This window comes from Acinonyx jubatus, chromosome A1, assembly GCF_027475565.1.
Source record: "Acinonyx jubatus isolate Ajub_Pintada_27869175 chromosome A1, VMU_Ajub_asm_v1.0, whole genome shotgun sequence".
Classification (NCBI taxonomy): Eukaryota; Metazoa; Chordata; class Mammalia; order Carnivora; family Felidae; genus Acinonyx; species Acinonyx jubatus.
Window position 1 is genome coordinate 95,775,768 of NC_069380.1, and position 16,671 is coordinate 95,792,438.

Genomic DNA, 16,671 nt, shown 5'->3' on the forward strand with positions numbered 1-16,671 from the left:
AATAAATGTAAGCAGACCTGAAATCTATGTATAATAAAGTAGAACTTAAAAAACAGGTGGAAAAAGACTTGTTAATTAAGATTTCAAGGGAGGAGCCAAGACAGCAGAAGAGCATGGAAGTTTTCTGTGTGTCTCGTGTCCATGAAATACAGCCAGACCAACAGTAAACCATCCTGCACACCTAGAAAACTGACATGAGGATCAACACAACAATCTGCACAACCTGAACCACAGAATTCAGCAGGTATGCAGCGTGGAGAAGTAAACTTGGGGAGAGAGAAACCACGGAGGACAGGGAGCCACTTTTGCATTCAGAGAGAGGATGGAGACAGGAGATTGGGGAAGAATGTGCGAAAAGCACCCCTTCCCAAAAGCAGCTGGAGACAAAGTGGAAAATTGGCAACAACTGCAGGGACTAAAAGGGGAGAAAGGAGAAAGGAAAGGGTTTAAATTCCATTAAGACTGTAAACAAGGGGAGTGCAGAGAGTCTGCAACTCCACAGCTTGATACCTGGCTATGCTCTGGTGAGAAGGGCAAATCCCCAGGAGCAGAGTAGGGTCTGGGAGGTTCTCCGGCCACACAGGGAGAAGCAGTTCCACTGCTGGAAGGACATTTGGTAGAGGCTGTGTGGCCACCCAGGCCCAGCACCAGAGAATGACCACATTCACTTGTGCTAGAACAATGTTGTTGGGGGTGAAGCCTGGTGCCAGATATGTGTTGTGATTTCCCACAATCCCTGAGGCGCTGCTGCTATGCTGTCCCGCAAACTTTTTCTGGGGTGGGCTGGCACCCAACCGCAGTCTCTGGGCATTGGCAGCAGCACGGTCCCATGAACTTTCATGGGTGTGGCCAGCCTTCAGCTATTGCTTGGTGAGACCCTCCTCGATGGGGCTGAGCGGGTCAAAGCCACAGTCCCTTACAAGTGGGGGACCAGGGAAGGGAGACGCATCTGAGACAAAACTCTGGAGGGAGGTGCTACCTAGGGCTTGGTCATGGATGGAGTGGAAGCAGGGAATGGATGGAAGCTGAAGATGAAGGACAGGGGCACAACTGTTGACTGGGGAGAAAAGAGTTACAATACAAGAGACTGGGTACCTGGGTGATGCCATTTTCACCGCTCCCGTGCATACACATACACACCTACAAGCACCACAACAATCCACCCCAGTAAGCTAGCAGCGCCCTCTTGTGGAGAACAGAGCCGATACACTAAGCCACACCCAACTGGGCCAACCTTACTGTTCAAGAACACAAGTCTCACCACCTGCTTAGTTTATGGACTATAAAGTGCTTCACAGTTTTTTTTTAGGGGAAAACAAAGTAATTTCAGTCATATTTCAGTCTGTGAGCTGGTCCAACTATTCAATTTTCCTTCTTTCCTTGCTTCTTTCTTTTTCCTCTTTTTCATTTTTCTTTTTCTTGAATACAGAAAGAAAAAATTCATTTTTATTTTCAATTTTTATTAAAAATATTCTTTAATTTTTTTCTACCATATTTTTTACTTTTGTGTAACTTTTTTCAAATTCTGTTTTACTTCCATCATTTCATTTTAGTCTATTTCAGTGTATTCTTTTTTTCAAACTTTCAAATGATATCCTTTTTTTTTCTTTTTTCCCCTTTTTTATCTAATATACCAAGCCACTTTCAATACCTAGACTAACACACACCTAGGATCTAGCATCATTTATTTGATTTTGTGTGTATGTGTGTGTTTAATCTTTTAATTTTAATTTTTTTGATTTTAATTTTTTTAATTTTAATTTTTTCTACCTAATTCCTTTTCTCCCTTCAAATTGACAAAACGAAGGAATTCATCCCAAAAGAAAGAGCAGGAAGAAATGACAGCCAGGGATTTAACCAACACAGATACAAGCAAGATATCTGACCCAGAATTTAGAATCACAATAATAAAAATACTAGTTGGAGTCGGAAACAGATTAGAATCCCTTTCTGTGGAGATAAAAGAAGTAAAAGCTAGTCAGGATGAAGTAAAAAAATGTTATAACTGAGCTACAATTTCAAATGGATGCTGCAGTGGCAAGGATGCATGAGGCAAAACAGAGAATCAGCTACATAGAGGACAAATTAATGGAGAATAACAAACCAGAAAAAGGGAGATCAAAGCAAAAAAGTAGGATTTAAGAATAAGAGAAACCAGTGACTCATTTCAAAGGAACATCAGAATCAGAGGGGTCCCAGAAGAGGAAGAGAGAGAAATAGAGGTAGAAGGGCTATGTGAGCAAATCATAGTGGAAAACTTTCCTCACCTGGGGAAAGACTCAGACATCCAAATCCAGGAAGCACAGAGGACTCCCATTAGATTTAACAAAGACTGATCATCAACAAGGCATACCATAGTCAAATTCACAAAATACTCAGGCAAGTAGAAAATCATGAAAGCAGCAAGAGAAAAAAAGTCCTTAACCAACAAGGAAGACAGATCAGGTTTGCAGCAGACCTATCCACAGAAACTTGGCAGATCAGGAAGGAGTGGCAGGATATATTCAATGTGTTCAATCAGAAAAATATGGAGCCAAGAATATTTTATCCAGCAAGGCTGTCATTCAAAATAGAAGGAGAGATAAAAAGTTTCCCAGACAAACAAAAATTAAAGGAGTTTGTGACCACTAAACCAGCCCTGCAAGAAATTTTAAGGGGGACTCTCTGAGGGGAGAAAAGATGAAAAATAATAATAATAAATAAGACCAAAAGCAACAAAGATTAGAAAGGATCAGAGACCACCACCAGAATCTCCAACTCTACAAGCAACATAATGGCAATAAATTCATATCTTTCAGTACTCGCTCTAAACGTCAATGGACTCAATGCTCCAATCAAGAGACATAGGGTAACAGGATGGATAAGAAAACAAGATCCATCTATATTGTTTGTAACAGACCCACTTTAGACCTAAAGACACCTTCAGATTGAAAGTAAGGGGATGGAGAACCATGTATCATGCTAATGGTCAACAAAAGGAAGCCAGAGTAGCCATACTTATATCAGAAAATCTCGACTTTAAAATAAAGACTGTATCAAGAGATGCAGAAGGGAATTATATCATAATCAAGGGGTCTATCCACCCAGAAGACCTAACAATGGTAAACGTTTATGTGCCAAATGTAGAGGCACTCAGGTATATAATTAATCATAAACATGAAGAAACTCATTGACAGTAATACCATAATAGTAGGAGACTTCAACACCCCACTCACAGCAATGGACAGATCATCTAATCAAAAAATCAACAAGGAAACAATGGCTTTGAATGACACACTGGATGAGATGGATTAACAGATATATTCAGAACATTTCATCCTAAAGCAGTGGAATATACATTCTTCTCCAATGCACATGGAATGTTCTCCAGAATAGACCACAAACTGGGACACAAATCAGCCCTCAGCAAGTACACAAAGATCGAGATCATACTGTGCACATTTTCAGACCACAATGCTATGAAACTTGAAATCAACCACAAGAAAAAATTTGGAAAGGTAACAAATACTTGGAGACTCAAGAACACGCTACTAAAGAATGAATGGGCCAACCAAGAAGTTAAAGAGGAAATTAAAAAGTATATGGGAGCCAACGAAAATGGTAACACCACAAGCCAAAACCTCTGGGACACAGCAAAGGCGCTCTTAAGAGGAAAGTATATAGCAATCCAGGCCTTCCTAAAGAAGGAAGAAAGATCTCAGATACACAACCTAACCTTATGCCTTTAAGAGCTGGAAAAAGAACAGCAAATAAAATCCAAAAACAGCAGAAGACAGGAAATAATAAAGATTAGAGCAGAAATTAATGCTATTGAAACCAAAAAACCAATAGAACAGATCAATGAAACCAGAAGCTGGTTCTTTGAAAGAATTAACAAAATTGATAAACCACTAGCCAGTTTGATCAAAAAGAAAAAGGACCCAAATAAATAAAATCAAGAATGAAAGAGGAGAGATCACAACCAACACAGCAGAAATAAAAATAAGAGGATATTAAAAGCAATTATGTACCAATAAAATGGACAATCTGGAAGAAATGAACAAATTCCTAGAAACATATACACTACCAAAACTGAAATAGGAAGAAAGAAAAATTGAACAGACCCATAACCAGTAAGGAAATAGAATTGGTAATCAAACTTCCCCAAAAAACAAGAATCCAGGGCCAGATGGCTTTCCAGGGGAATTCTACCAAAAATTTAAGGGAGACTTAACACCTATTCTCTTGAAGCTGTCCAGACAATACAAATGGAAGGAAAACTCCCAAACTCTGAGGCCAGCATCACCTGGATTCCAAAACCAGAGACCCCGCTAAAAAGGAGAACTATAGACCAATTTACCTGATGAACATGGATGCCAAACTCAACAAGATATTAGCCAACCATATCCAACAATACATTAAAAAAAATTATTCACCACGACCAAGTAGGATTTATACCTGGGATACAGGGCTGGTTCAATGTCCACAAAACAATTAACGTGATTCATCACATCAATAAAAGAAAGGACAAGAACCATATGATCCTCTCAATAGATGCAGAGAAAACATTTGACAAAATACAGCATCCTTTCTTGATAAAAACCCTCAAGAAAGTAGGAATAGAAGGAGCATACCTCGAGATCATAAAAGCCATATAAGAATGACCCAACACTAATATCATCCTTAATGGAGAAAAACTGAAAGCTTTCCCCCTAAGGTCAGGAACAAGACAGGGATGTCCACTCTTGCCACTGTTATTCAACATAGTATTAGAAGCCTTAGCCTCTGCAATCAGACAACATAAAGAAATAAAAGGCATCCAAATCAGCCAGGAGCAGGTCAAACTTTCACTCTTCGCAGATAACATGATACTCTATATGGAAAACCTAAAAGATTCCACCAAAAAAACCTGCTAGAATTGATTCATGAATTCAGCAAAGTTGCAGGATATAAAATCAACACACAGAAATCGGTTGCTTTCCTATACAACAACAATGAAGCAACAGAAAGAGAAATTAAGGAATCAGTCCCATTTACAGTTGCACAAAAAACCATAAAATACCTAGGAATAAATCTAACCAAAGCGGTGAAAAATCTATACACTGAAAGCCATAGAAAGATTATGAAAGAAATTGAAGAAGACACAAAAAAGTGGAAAAAGATTCCATGCTCCTGGATAGGAAGAACAAATATTGTTAAAATGTCGATACTACCCAAAGCAATCTACGTATTCAATGCGATCCCTACCAAAGTAACACCAGGATTCTTCACAGAGCTGTAACAAATCATCCTAAAATTTGTATGGAACCAGAAAAGACCCCAAATAGCAAAAGCAACCTTGAAAAACAAAATCAAAGCAGGAGGCATCACAATCCCAGACTTCAAGCTATACTACAAAGCTGTAATCATCAAGACAGTATGGTACTGGCACAACAACAGACACTTAGATCAATGGAACAGAATAGAGAACCCAGAAATGTACCCACAAACATATGGGCAACTAATCTTTGACAAAGCAGGAAAGAATAACCAGTGGAATAAAGACAGTCTCTTCAGCAAGTGGTGCTGGGAAAAGTGGACAGCAACATGCAGAAGAATGAACCTGGACCACTTTCTTACACCAGACACAAAACTAAACTCAAAATGGATGAAAGACCTCAATGTAAGACAGGAAGCCATCAAAATCCTCAAGGAGAAAGCAGGCAAAAACCTCTTTCATCTTGGCCACAGCAACTTCTTACTCAACACATCTCTGGAGGCAAGAAAAACAAAAACAAAAATGAACTACTGGGACCTCATCAAAATAAAAACTTCTGCACAGCGAAGGAGACAATCAGCAAAACTAAAAGGCAACTGACAGAATGGGAGAAGATATTTGCAAATGACATATCAGATAAAGGGTTAGTATCCAAAATCTATAAAGAACTTACCACATTCAATACCCAAAAAAACAAATAATCCAGTGAAGAAATGGGCAAAAGACGTGAATAGACACTTCTCCAAAGAAGACATCCAGATCGGCAACCGATACATGAAAAAATGTTCCATATCACTCATCATCAGGGAAATACAAATCAAACCCACAATGAGATACCACCTCACACCTGTCAGAATGGCTAACATTAACAACTCAGACAACAGATGTTGGCGAGGATGTGGAGAAAGAGGAACCCTTTTGCACTGTTGGTGGAAATGCAAACTGGTGCAGCCACTCTGGAAAACAGTATGGAGGTTCCTCAAAAAATTAAAAATAGAACTACCCTACCACCCAGAAATTGCACTACTAGCTATTTATCCACGGGACAGGTGTGCTGTTTCAAAGGGACATATGCACCCCAATGTTTATAGCAGCACTATCAACAATAGCCAAAGTATGGCAAGAGTCCAAATGTCCATCGATGGATGAATGGATAAAGAAGATGTGCAGTGTATGTATGCATACATACACACACACACACACACACACACACACACACACACAAACACACAATGGAGTATTACTCGGCAGTCGAAAAGAAGGAAATCTTGCCATTTACAACTATGTGGACGGAACTGGAGGGTATTATGCTAAGCAAAATTAGTCAGTCAGAGAAAGACAAGTATCATATGACTTTACTCATATGAGGACTTTAAGAGACAAAACAGATGAACATAAGGGAAGGGAAACAAAATTAATATAAAAACAGGGAGGGGACAAAACATAAGAGACAAATATGTAGAACAGAGGGTTACTGGAGGGGTTATGGGATGGGGATAGGCTAAATGGGTAAGGGATATTAAGGAATCTACTCCTGAAATCTTTGTTGCACTATATGCTAACTAACTTGGATGTAAATTTTAAAAAATTAAATTAATAAAAATAAATTAAAAAAGAATTATTAACAATAAAAAAAAGATTTCAAAAGCACATATCCTAGGAAAGCAATAATAAATTTGATTACATTAACAGGAGACACTTGTACATATCCAAGTTCACCATGAGCAAGGTACAAATACAAGTAACTAACATGACATTATTATGACATGCATAAGAGCTAAAGGATCAGTATCCTACTCTTTAGTTCAGAATTAACACATTTAGATTTTCTAGTACCATTCACAATCTGATCTATATTGTATGCCATCTGAAGGCTGCTACAGCATTGGCTGAGTCAGATTGTTCAAAGATAACTTGCTCTTTCAGACCAAGGCATTGTGGGATCCTCTAGAAAGGAACACTCATATTTGTAACTGTACAAAGTTACACTCCTCCCTAACACTGGCCCCACACCACTGGGAAAAAGAGACCGTAGAAGAGAAAGAGAGGAAGTTGTGTTGGGTGGACCCTTCTTCATCACTGATGTCATAACACCAACAATAGTGCTGGCCAAATGGAGGTAGCTTCATCCCAAGGTAAGAATGAACTAGAAACTGTGTTGCTCTTGTCTTTCAGGGTTGGGACACTGTTTATTATTTTCCTTGCAGCATTGCTTATAAAAGACTCAAGAAAGCTACTTGAAATAGTTTTATTATCCTGATAAACTGAAGCACTTAAAAATTAAAAAATCCCATCCATATCAGTAAATAGCACCTCCATTCTTCTAGTGTCTCTGGCCAAAAACAATGAGTCATCCTTAATTACTCTGAATTCCAGAATGTGTATAGAACACTTGCAAATCAGTAATATAAAACATATGTAGCCAATGAGAAAAGAGATGAAAAGTAGAAACCAGAATAGCCAATAAATCATAAAAAGTCATCCAACCTCACTAATAATTGAAGAAAGTCATTATTAATATAACTGCAATTGTACTCAATTCACCAAAATGGTAAAAAGTGATCTGGCTGATAATGTCAAGTACTGGGAAGGTCTAGAAAAAAAACGGTCCTCTCAGATACAGCCAGTAGAACCATAGTTGATACACTCACGTAGAGAACAATTTGACAATCACCAGTCATTTTAAGTACGTGTATATCACACATCTCAGTTTAGCAATTGCACCTCTGAGTGTATACCTAAGAGATCTCTTACACATATACACCAAAAGACATACATGAAGAAGCATTTCTCCTTAATAGCAAAATCAAGGGAACAACCCAAAGGTCTCCAAGTGGAAAAATGGAGGAAGACATTTGTACAATGGGTCACGGTTTCAGGATTGAACATTATAAAACATAAAGAATGTGGATATGTCTCAAAAACATGAGGCTGGAAGATGTAGAACGATCTACGGCAATGATCTGGTATAAAGAATACACCAATAATAATGCCCTTGGATTGCTTGTGCATGCATACTTAGGTGTGTAAAATGCAATTCCAAGAAAAATACTAAATGTGTGATACTGGTTACTTCTGGAAATGGAAGAAGAGAAATAGGAACACAGGCATTGGTAAAGGTAATTGTAGTCCTATCTGTAATACTCATGTTATGATATCTTTTGGTAAAAAAAAAGTCTAGAAAGAAATATGAAGGCATATCAGCCATTATTAATTCCAGATGTTGGGTATACATACTATTGTTTGCAATTCTTTACACATTAAATTCCCCAAAAAATAGAAACAGTACATGAAATGTACTTCTTCACAGAAAATTTACTTTTACTTTTCTATTCATTGTGTTTTACAAAGTAACTTCCTCGAGGACGTCAAGTTCTTCTCTTCCTTACATTACGTATGCACTTTTATGTGTCCAGAAAACAAAACAGGTGGCAGATGTAAAAACAATATAGAGAATTGAAGGGGAATATTAAACTCAGTAATGTGAATATTAAAATACGTTATTTTAGAATTACTTATTGGTTTGAACCAATACAGGTGATGGAGAAAGACACAGATAATGACAGAGACAGGGAAGGAGGGAGAAAGGAAGGTAGGAGGTGATGGAGTAGGAAAGGAAGAAAGGAGATGAAATCAATGATGTATATTCGGACATGAAAGGGCAGTTTCTTCCACCTGAGCATTAAGTTTTCAAGGAGAGCAGAATTTTCCCCTTGCGTTGTCTTAACAGCAAAGAAGTTATTGAGGAGTACAGACTCACTAACCATGGGAAAAAGGTGTACTGTGCTTCCCTTACACCCACGCAGAATCTATGCACTGAGCATTTTGTTGCAGACACGGGTCCAGAAACCACAGATGGCAGATGACTTAAGAGGGTGGGATGGACAAGAATGGCGGCAGTTAAACTATGTGCTCAATCAGATCCCACTGTGCTCTCAGGTTGGAAAGTGCAAATACACTCCTCAAGGAAGAGCCTTGTGTCCAGGAAGTACGTGATTCTCAGGAAGGCTTTCTCTGTCAGTAGAAAGGACCAAAAACTGGGCTGGAAATCAGTATACCTGGTGAGGTCATCTGACACCACTAGTAACACTCACTCGAGCCTCTCCAGGCTCAGTCTTGTTCACCACAATGTTAAGTAGAGAAGTTGATACTCAGTCTGCAACCTATTCTCAAAATGACAAGATGTGGGTTTTCATTGGCTTTTGTTATTAATAAATTGTATATGATAATTGAAAGAAAGTTGATAGATGTATGTGTGTACATGTGTGTGCCTATATATACACATGTATCTTTTGGTAACAGTGTTGACAGATCTTTAGCAGATTATGACAAAATTAACAGTTATTAAAATGCTAAAGAATTATAATGAAATATTAGTACTTTGTGTTTGGTTTTCTAGTATACAAATTGCTCTGAATCAATAGTCATGAACTGGAAGTATTTAAAAAATATCAATACAGGTCTATTAAAAATATATTATTTTAATGAGTATTTTCACTTTACACCTCTACATATACAGCTGACCCTTGAACAACATGAGTTTGAACTGTCTGGGTCCACTTACACTCAGATTTCTTTTAATAAATACAGCATAGCACTCTAAACATATTTTCTCAACATTTTCTTTTCTCTAGCTTACTTTAAGAATATAATATATAATACATTTAACATACAAAATGGATGTTCAACTCTTTTTTTTAATGTATATTATCTTTGAGGGAGGGAGAGAGAGAGACATAGTCTGAGTGGGGGAGGGGCAGAGAGAGTAGGAGACAGAATCCAAAGCAGGCTCCAGGCCCTAAACTGTCAGCAAAAGCCTGATAGGGGGGCTCAAACCCATGAACAGTGAGATCGTGACCTGAGCTGAAGTCGGACGCTTAACAGACTGAGCCACCCAGGTACCCCTTCAACTCTTTTTGTTACCAGTAAGGATTCCTGGCAACCATAGGCTATTGGCAATTAAGTCTGGGGGGAGCCCAGAGTTTTACTTGAATTTGTGACTGCATGAGGGGCTAGCATGAAGCTCCCACATTGTTCATGGGTCACCTGGGTTTCTTACCAAACACTTGAGGCAAATTTTTCATTTGAATTCCACTTTTTCATGTGACTGCAGGTTTCCTATTACTTATGGTTTTCCATGTTTCCCTCCATTCCCTACCCTCCTCACCACCAATATTCTCTCCTAATTTAATAGTATGTAAGCTTCACTGCAGGAAATATTGGAATTACTTTTTTTCTAGCAGATTTCCTAGAATAAAAATGGCAGCCTTTGCAACTCCTCGAATAAATAAATCAAGGTTAAAATCCTTTACAAATATATGAAAAATTATTTCAAACACCTAAATAGCCCCCCTTTACGTGATCCTTTTTTTCCCCTTGCTTCCTATCACAAATCAATTGTCAGGAATAGGTATAATCAGTTCATTGATGAATAAAATGTGTAAAAAATATATAAAAATAAATATATATGTTCAATGCAAGGCTGACTGATCTGTTGCTAATATTCACCCATAGTAGTAACTTAAGAATGATTCTGAGCTTGTATTCACACTCAGTAGGATAATAGATCATTAGCGACATGTAACTTCTTTCATTGGCATTGGCTAAAAACATCTTCAACCAACAGCATTTGCATTCTTTCAATGGAGAAATAAACAGTATGTTAGACCCCTACCAGCTGATGGAGAAGATATTTGGGAACAAAGAACTTTCTTAGGTTTTCCTATTCAGTCTAATTTTTTTTTTAATATAATTTATTGTAAGTTGGCGAACATATAGTACATACAGTGTGCTCCTGGTTTTAGGGGTAGATTTCTGTGACTCATCACTTATATACAACACCCAGTATTTATCCCAACAAGTGCCCTCCTCAATGCCCATCATCTTTCGCCTCTTCCCCACCCCCACTATCCACCCTCAGTTTGTTCTCAGTATTTAAGACCCTCTTATGGTTTGTCTCCTTCTCCATTTGAAACTATTTTCCCCTTCCCTTCCCCCACTGTCTTCTGTTAAGTTTCTCAAGTTTCACATATGAGTGAAAATATATGATATCTGTCTTTCTCTGACTAATTTCACTTAGCCTAATACCCTCCAGTTCCTTCCATGTTGTTACAAATGGCATGATTTCATTCTTTCTCATTGCCAAGTAGTATTCCATTGTATATATAAACCACATCTTTATAAATTCATCAGTTGATGGACAATTGGGCTATTTCCATAATTTGGCTATTGCTGCAAATGCTGCTATAAACATTGGGGTACATGTGCTCTTTGTATTAGCACTCCTGTATCCTGTGGATAAATTCCTAGTAGCGCTATTGCTGGGGCATTGGGTAGTTCTGTAATTTTTTGAAGAACCTCCACATGTTTTTAGAGCAGCTACACCAGCTTGCATTCCCACAAGTGGTGTGAGAGGATTCCCATTTCTCCACATCCTTTCCAGCAGCTGTTGTTTCCTGAGTTGTTTATTTTAGCCACAATGAGTGATGTTGAGCATCTTTTCATTTGTCTGTTGGCCATCTGTATGTCCTCTTTGGAAAAGTGTGTAATCAAGTCTTCTGCCCATTTCTTCACTGGATTATTTCTTTTTCAAGTGTTGAGTTTGGTAAATTCTTTATAGATTTTGGAAGCATCACGATCCTGGACTTTAGCATCTACTGCAAAGCTGTAATCATCAAGACAGTATGGTACTGACACAAAAACAGACACACCAGCCAGTGGAATAGAGAACCCAGAATTGGACCCACAAATGTATGGCCAACTAATCTTTGACAAAGCAGGAAAGAGTATGCAATGAAAAAGAAAAGATAGTCTTTTTAACAAATGGTGCTTGGAGAACTGGACATGAACATGCAGAAGAATGAACCTGGACCACTTTCTTACAACATACACAAAAATAAACTCAAAATGGATGAAAACCTTAAATGTGAGACAGGAAACCATCAAGACCCTAGAGGAGAAAACAGGAAATAACCTCTTTGACCTCAGCCTCAGCAATTTCTTGCTCAACACAACTCCAAAGGCAAGGGGAATAAAAGCAAAAACGAAGGACTGGGACCTCATCAAGTTAAAAATCTTCTGCACTGCAAAGGAAACAATCAACAAAACTAAAAGGCAACTGACAGAATGGGAGATCTTTGCTAATGACATATCAGATACAGGGTTAGTATCAGCCTACTTTTAAATTCTGCCTTATTAACCCCACAAAATCTTTCCTAAAATAAATTGTTTTCCTCTGTGTAAAAGTTAATCACTAATTCAGTAAATACTCTTCCTGGCATCCTTATGGATTAATAAAGACAGATCTCATAATGTATAATCCAAGTATGGCTGTCCTTCAAGTAAAGCGGTTGACAGGCCACTAACCATTTCTATGTTAACACTGTCATCTTGGATATTTTTGTCAACAGTTCCAGAAAAGTACTGTTACATAGTCTGATAAATACACTATCTTAAGACTCCTTATCGTTTTTGTAACCATCTGTGCCAAAGGAACCAAGTTTTAAGCCAAAATACTTTGGCATCACATGTATGATATGTTCAATATGCCAGGCTACCTAACTGGAAAATAATTATAGGGTTTAGTAAATTAAGGATCCCTGTTCAGTAAGGCCTTCTTTGGCCAACTCACCTTACGTTCCACCAAGGTGACCCCTCCCGTCCACCTTCTCTTCAATAGAGTGCTTTCTAACACAAATCACAGTCTCCATTACCATTTTGTTATGGAGCCCGTTATATTGCATTCACTTATACTTTGTATTGTCTGTCTATTCTGTGAGAATGTAAGCTTTCCATGACTCGAACTATGCCTTTTGCCTACTCTTATAGTCACAGCCCCTAGAACACTGCCTAGTCAGAATAGGCTTTTGATAAATTGTTATCAACGGAATGAATGCCATCAACGTTGTTACAATGTAAGAGCCTGTCTCTAGGCCGAGAAGCCCTGGCTCTATTTCTCTACTTTTTCTTTATTCTTATGAGGATTCTGGCAAAAATAGGGTAGTTATCAAAGCAGCTTCTTCCAGGGTAAGCCCCAGACATGTCATTTTCATCTTCTTCGTCTTCTTTGTTTTCTTTGTTGTTGTTGTTAGTTTCTTTTATCTCAGGTAAAAAGCTACCAGCTACATGAAAATTAAACAAGTGTGACTTAGCCCCAGAATACATCTTGCAGTAAAACGGTCCATTCCTGTCTTTCTCACCCCTTTCCCTCTGACACTTGCAAGGTATATTCCAGACAAGCTGAATCATCCCACAAGATGCTTGCTAATTAGCTATTATTTTTACAAAGGAAAAAAACAACAAACAAACAGGTCATTCTATCTTTATTTCAGCCAAACTAGATATGGCAATGGAAGTCCTACCAAAAGTCTCAGAAAATTGCTGAAGTTCTCACTGGGATTAAAGCATAGGCAAGAATAATTTATAAATAGCTGGTGGTTGGTAAGTGTCAAAATGTAGCACAAAAACATCAGAGACTGATTTTTTTTAATAAAATTGGGTCAGGAAAAGACCTGGAAAGTATTATTAAAGGCTATAAATGAGAAGACCAATGGACTAACTAAATAAAAAATTGTATTTTCTGAAGAGTAGGATATATAATGAATGTGTGATTAGAAAAATGTGTAAAACGTGTGAATGATTAAGTCTCAGAAAGACGCAATGGCGAATGGACAATAAAAATACGTGTAATCCCACAAATACTTGAATACATTCAATTAAAAATGTAATGAAATATCAACCTTTATAATATTTATAAATACAGCAAATAATAAATTCTAATGTGGACTTTGATACGGATAAAAAGGGCACTCAAACTTCTGGTGAAACATTATTATGTTTTCTAGAGGGCAATATTAAAGTATACATCCAAATTTCCATATGTATATTCCCTGAATTTAATCTAAAAAGAAATCACATACAAGGGCAGAGAGAAACACATAAGAATGTTCACTGCAATACTGTTTACATGAAAAAATATGGTAGTGACTTTCCAACAGCAGCAGTGGGCAGATTAAACATTAATTACAGTACTTTCACATAATGAGATGTTGCAGCCAACACAATTGGGTAAGAAATGGACACAGAAAAATGCTCAGGAAGTGGTGCTGAGTAAACTGTCAGGTTATAGTTTAACAGATGCAGTGTATGGTATGTTAAAAAATTGAAATGTCTTGGTAAAATGCATGCAAATACACCTATCTATTAGAAATGGTTGTCTCTGAGGAGTCAAATTATGAGGACTGGGAGAAAATCCCATTTCATCGTCACATACTTTTGGGTTGCCAGAACTCCACATCAGACCTTTATACCTTTATGTTTTAAAGTCCATCTCCATCTTGAACATATTCTTAGCAGGAGAGAACAAAAGGCAGACGACCCAAATGAGGAGCCGACTCCAGCAACAATTAAAGCTGGCTTATACATGTATTTCTTAGTATTATTTCCATTGCATACAAGTCACCTAAACATCAGAATCCATCCCCCCATTTGTCTTCTCATTGACATCTGGCAAAAGCTTTGCTTCCTGAATCCTGAACTTTCTCCCCTTGTTCTTCACTAGATGTCCTAATTCCATCCTTTCTCCCTGTGCTGAGAAAAGCAGTCTTCAGCAGGCAGGACAGCAGATGCACAAGGATTCAGACAAGAGTACATAGAGCTCTTGAACTGGACAGGAAACATGAGGGGCAGCTCCGCTATGCCCAGGAGTGGGGTGGCTACATCCACTGTTGTACAGAAGTCCTCAGCCAGCAGAGATTGATGGCCCTATCAGTAGTTCTCAGATTTCCCACTTACACTTAGGCTGAATTCCTTTCAACAATGAGGTCATATACTCTCCAGAAGGTAAATCCTATTAACTCTTAGTGCATATGACATGTTCTCCCAGTGGGTACGAAAATTGGGCTATATCTTCTGGTGGTAGCTTTTTTTTTTCCCCTCAGAGACTCATTTTTTTTGGTTTATGTCATATTTCTAACCCTTCTTTCTACATGATTGGCTATAGTTAGGTTTTTCTTGTAAAAATTAGAACCCTAAAGTTGCTTGCGAATCCATTTCTATTCTTTAATTCAAAAGATTTAAAAGTTTTAAGAGGGAGGCTTATCATCTCAACAGGAAGGAAAAGGGAGAATTTAAGTCACACACAGACATCAAAAACAGTGAGGAAATATCATGGTCTTCCATGTACAGAGGATAAATCATTCAATAGTGACAATGTCTCCCAAGGACAGCAAGCAAATCCCACCACATGTGTGGAACACTGTGCTTATGTAATCAATAATGGCAATATTGATACAGCCTCCAGAGCTGTCTTCCTTCTTCCACATCATTCTAAACACAGCAACAGTATTCCCATTAGAACATAAGAACATGTCATTCCCCTACTCAAATGTCTTCTGGAGCCTTCCTTTCTCAAAGATCCAACAACTGACTCCTGTGCTTTCTTGCCCTTTTTGCCCTCCCTAGACCCCCTCTTCCTCTTGCTCCAGCTCATCTGCCAAACTGTCCTCCCTGCTATTCCAAGAACTCATTGGGCTGATCCCCCTTTGCATGGCTTTGCACATGGCATTTCCTTTCCTTGGACCAACTTCCTTCCACAAACACAGATGGCTTGTTGCCTTACCTGCTTCGGATGTCATATTTTCAAAGAGGCCTTTCTTGACATCTGATTTAAATTCTAAGACTCCCTTATTGCCCCACTAACCCAGCAAGCCCACTCACTGCTTTCATCTCCTGCACAGACTTCCCAACACGTGGTAAATTGCATGTTTATTCATCTACTTCTCTCTCCCTCCGTTTGAACTAAGTGTCCTGCGGGTGGAATGTTGTCTGGTTTGTTTGGTCCTTCATTCCTAGTACACTGCAGATAACAATGATTTGTTAAAAGAATGAGTGTTTGCTGTCTAAGTGAACTAATGAAGAATAAAGAACGAAGGATAGGTCAGGAATGAACAAACGACATTCGTGAATGGGATTTCACAATTACAGCTAGAAGATAAAGATCCATGTGGGTGCCTATCAGCATAATATTAATTTAAGAGAAGGCAAGGACCCTCTAAAAGAGCAGGCCATGGGGCAAACATGAAGGAATGGCAGAGATAGCCCATGGGGGGTGGGGCGCAATGTTTACCAAGCTTCACAGATTTTTCAGAGCAGGTGAAACTATTCTATGACTTATTTTTAAAGCCTGATAAAATCTGTGTACTCAAGAATAACACTATCTGAAAATATTCAGCTTGAAAATACTTAACAGGAAATCCTCAATCTTTCTTCAATGCCACTCTGCCCCATACCCAATCTACAAATGAACTCAACTTTTTCTTACCAAGTTTACCACTATCTTACCATTCCAGTCCCCTAGTGTCTCCAGCTGAGAGCTCCATTGCTTCTTATATACAATCTGTGCTTCTACTTTTCCATCCTCACAGCCCTGATGACTC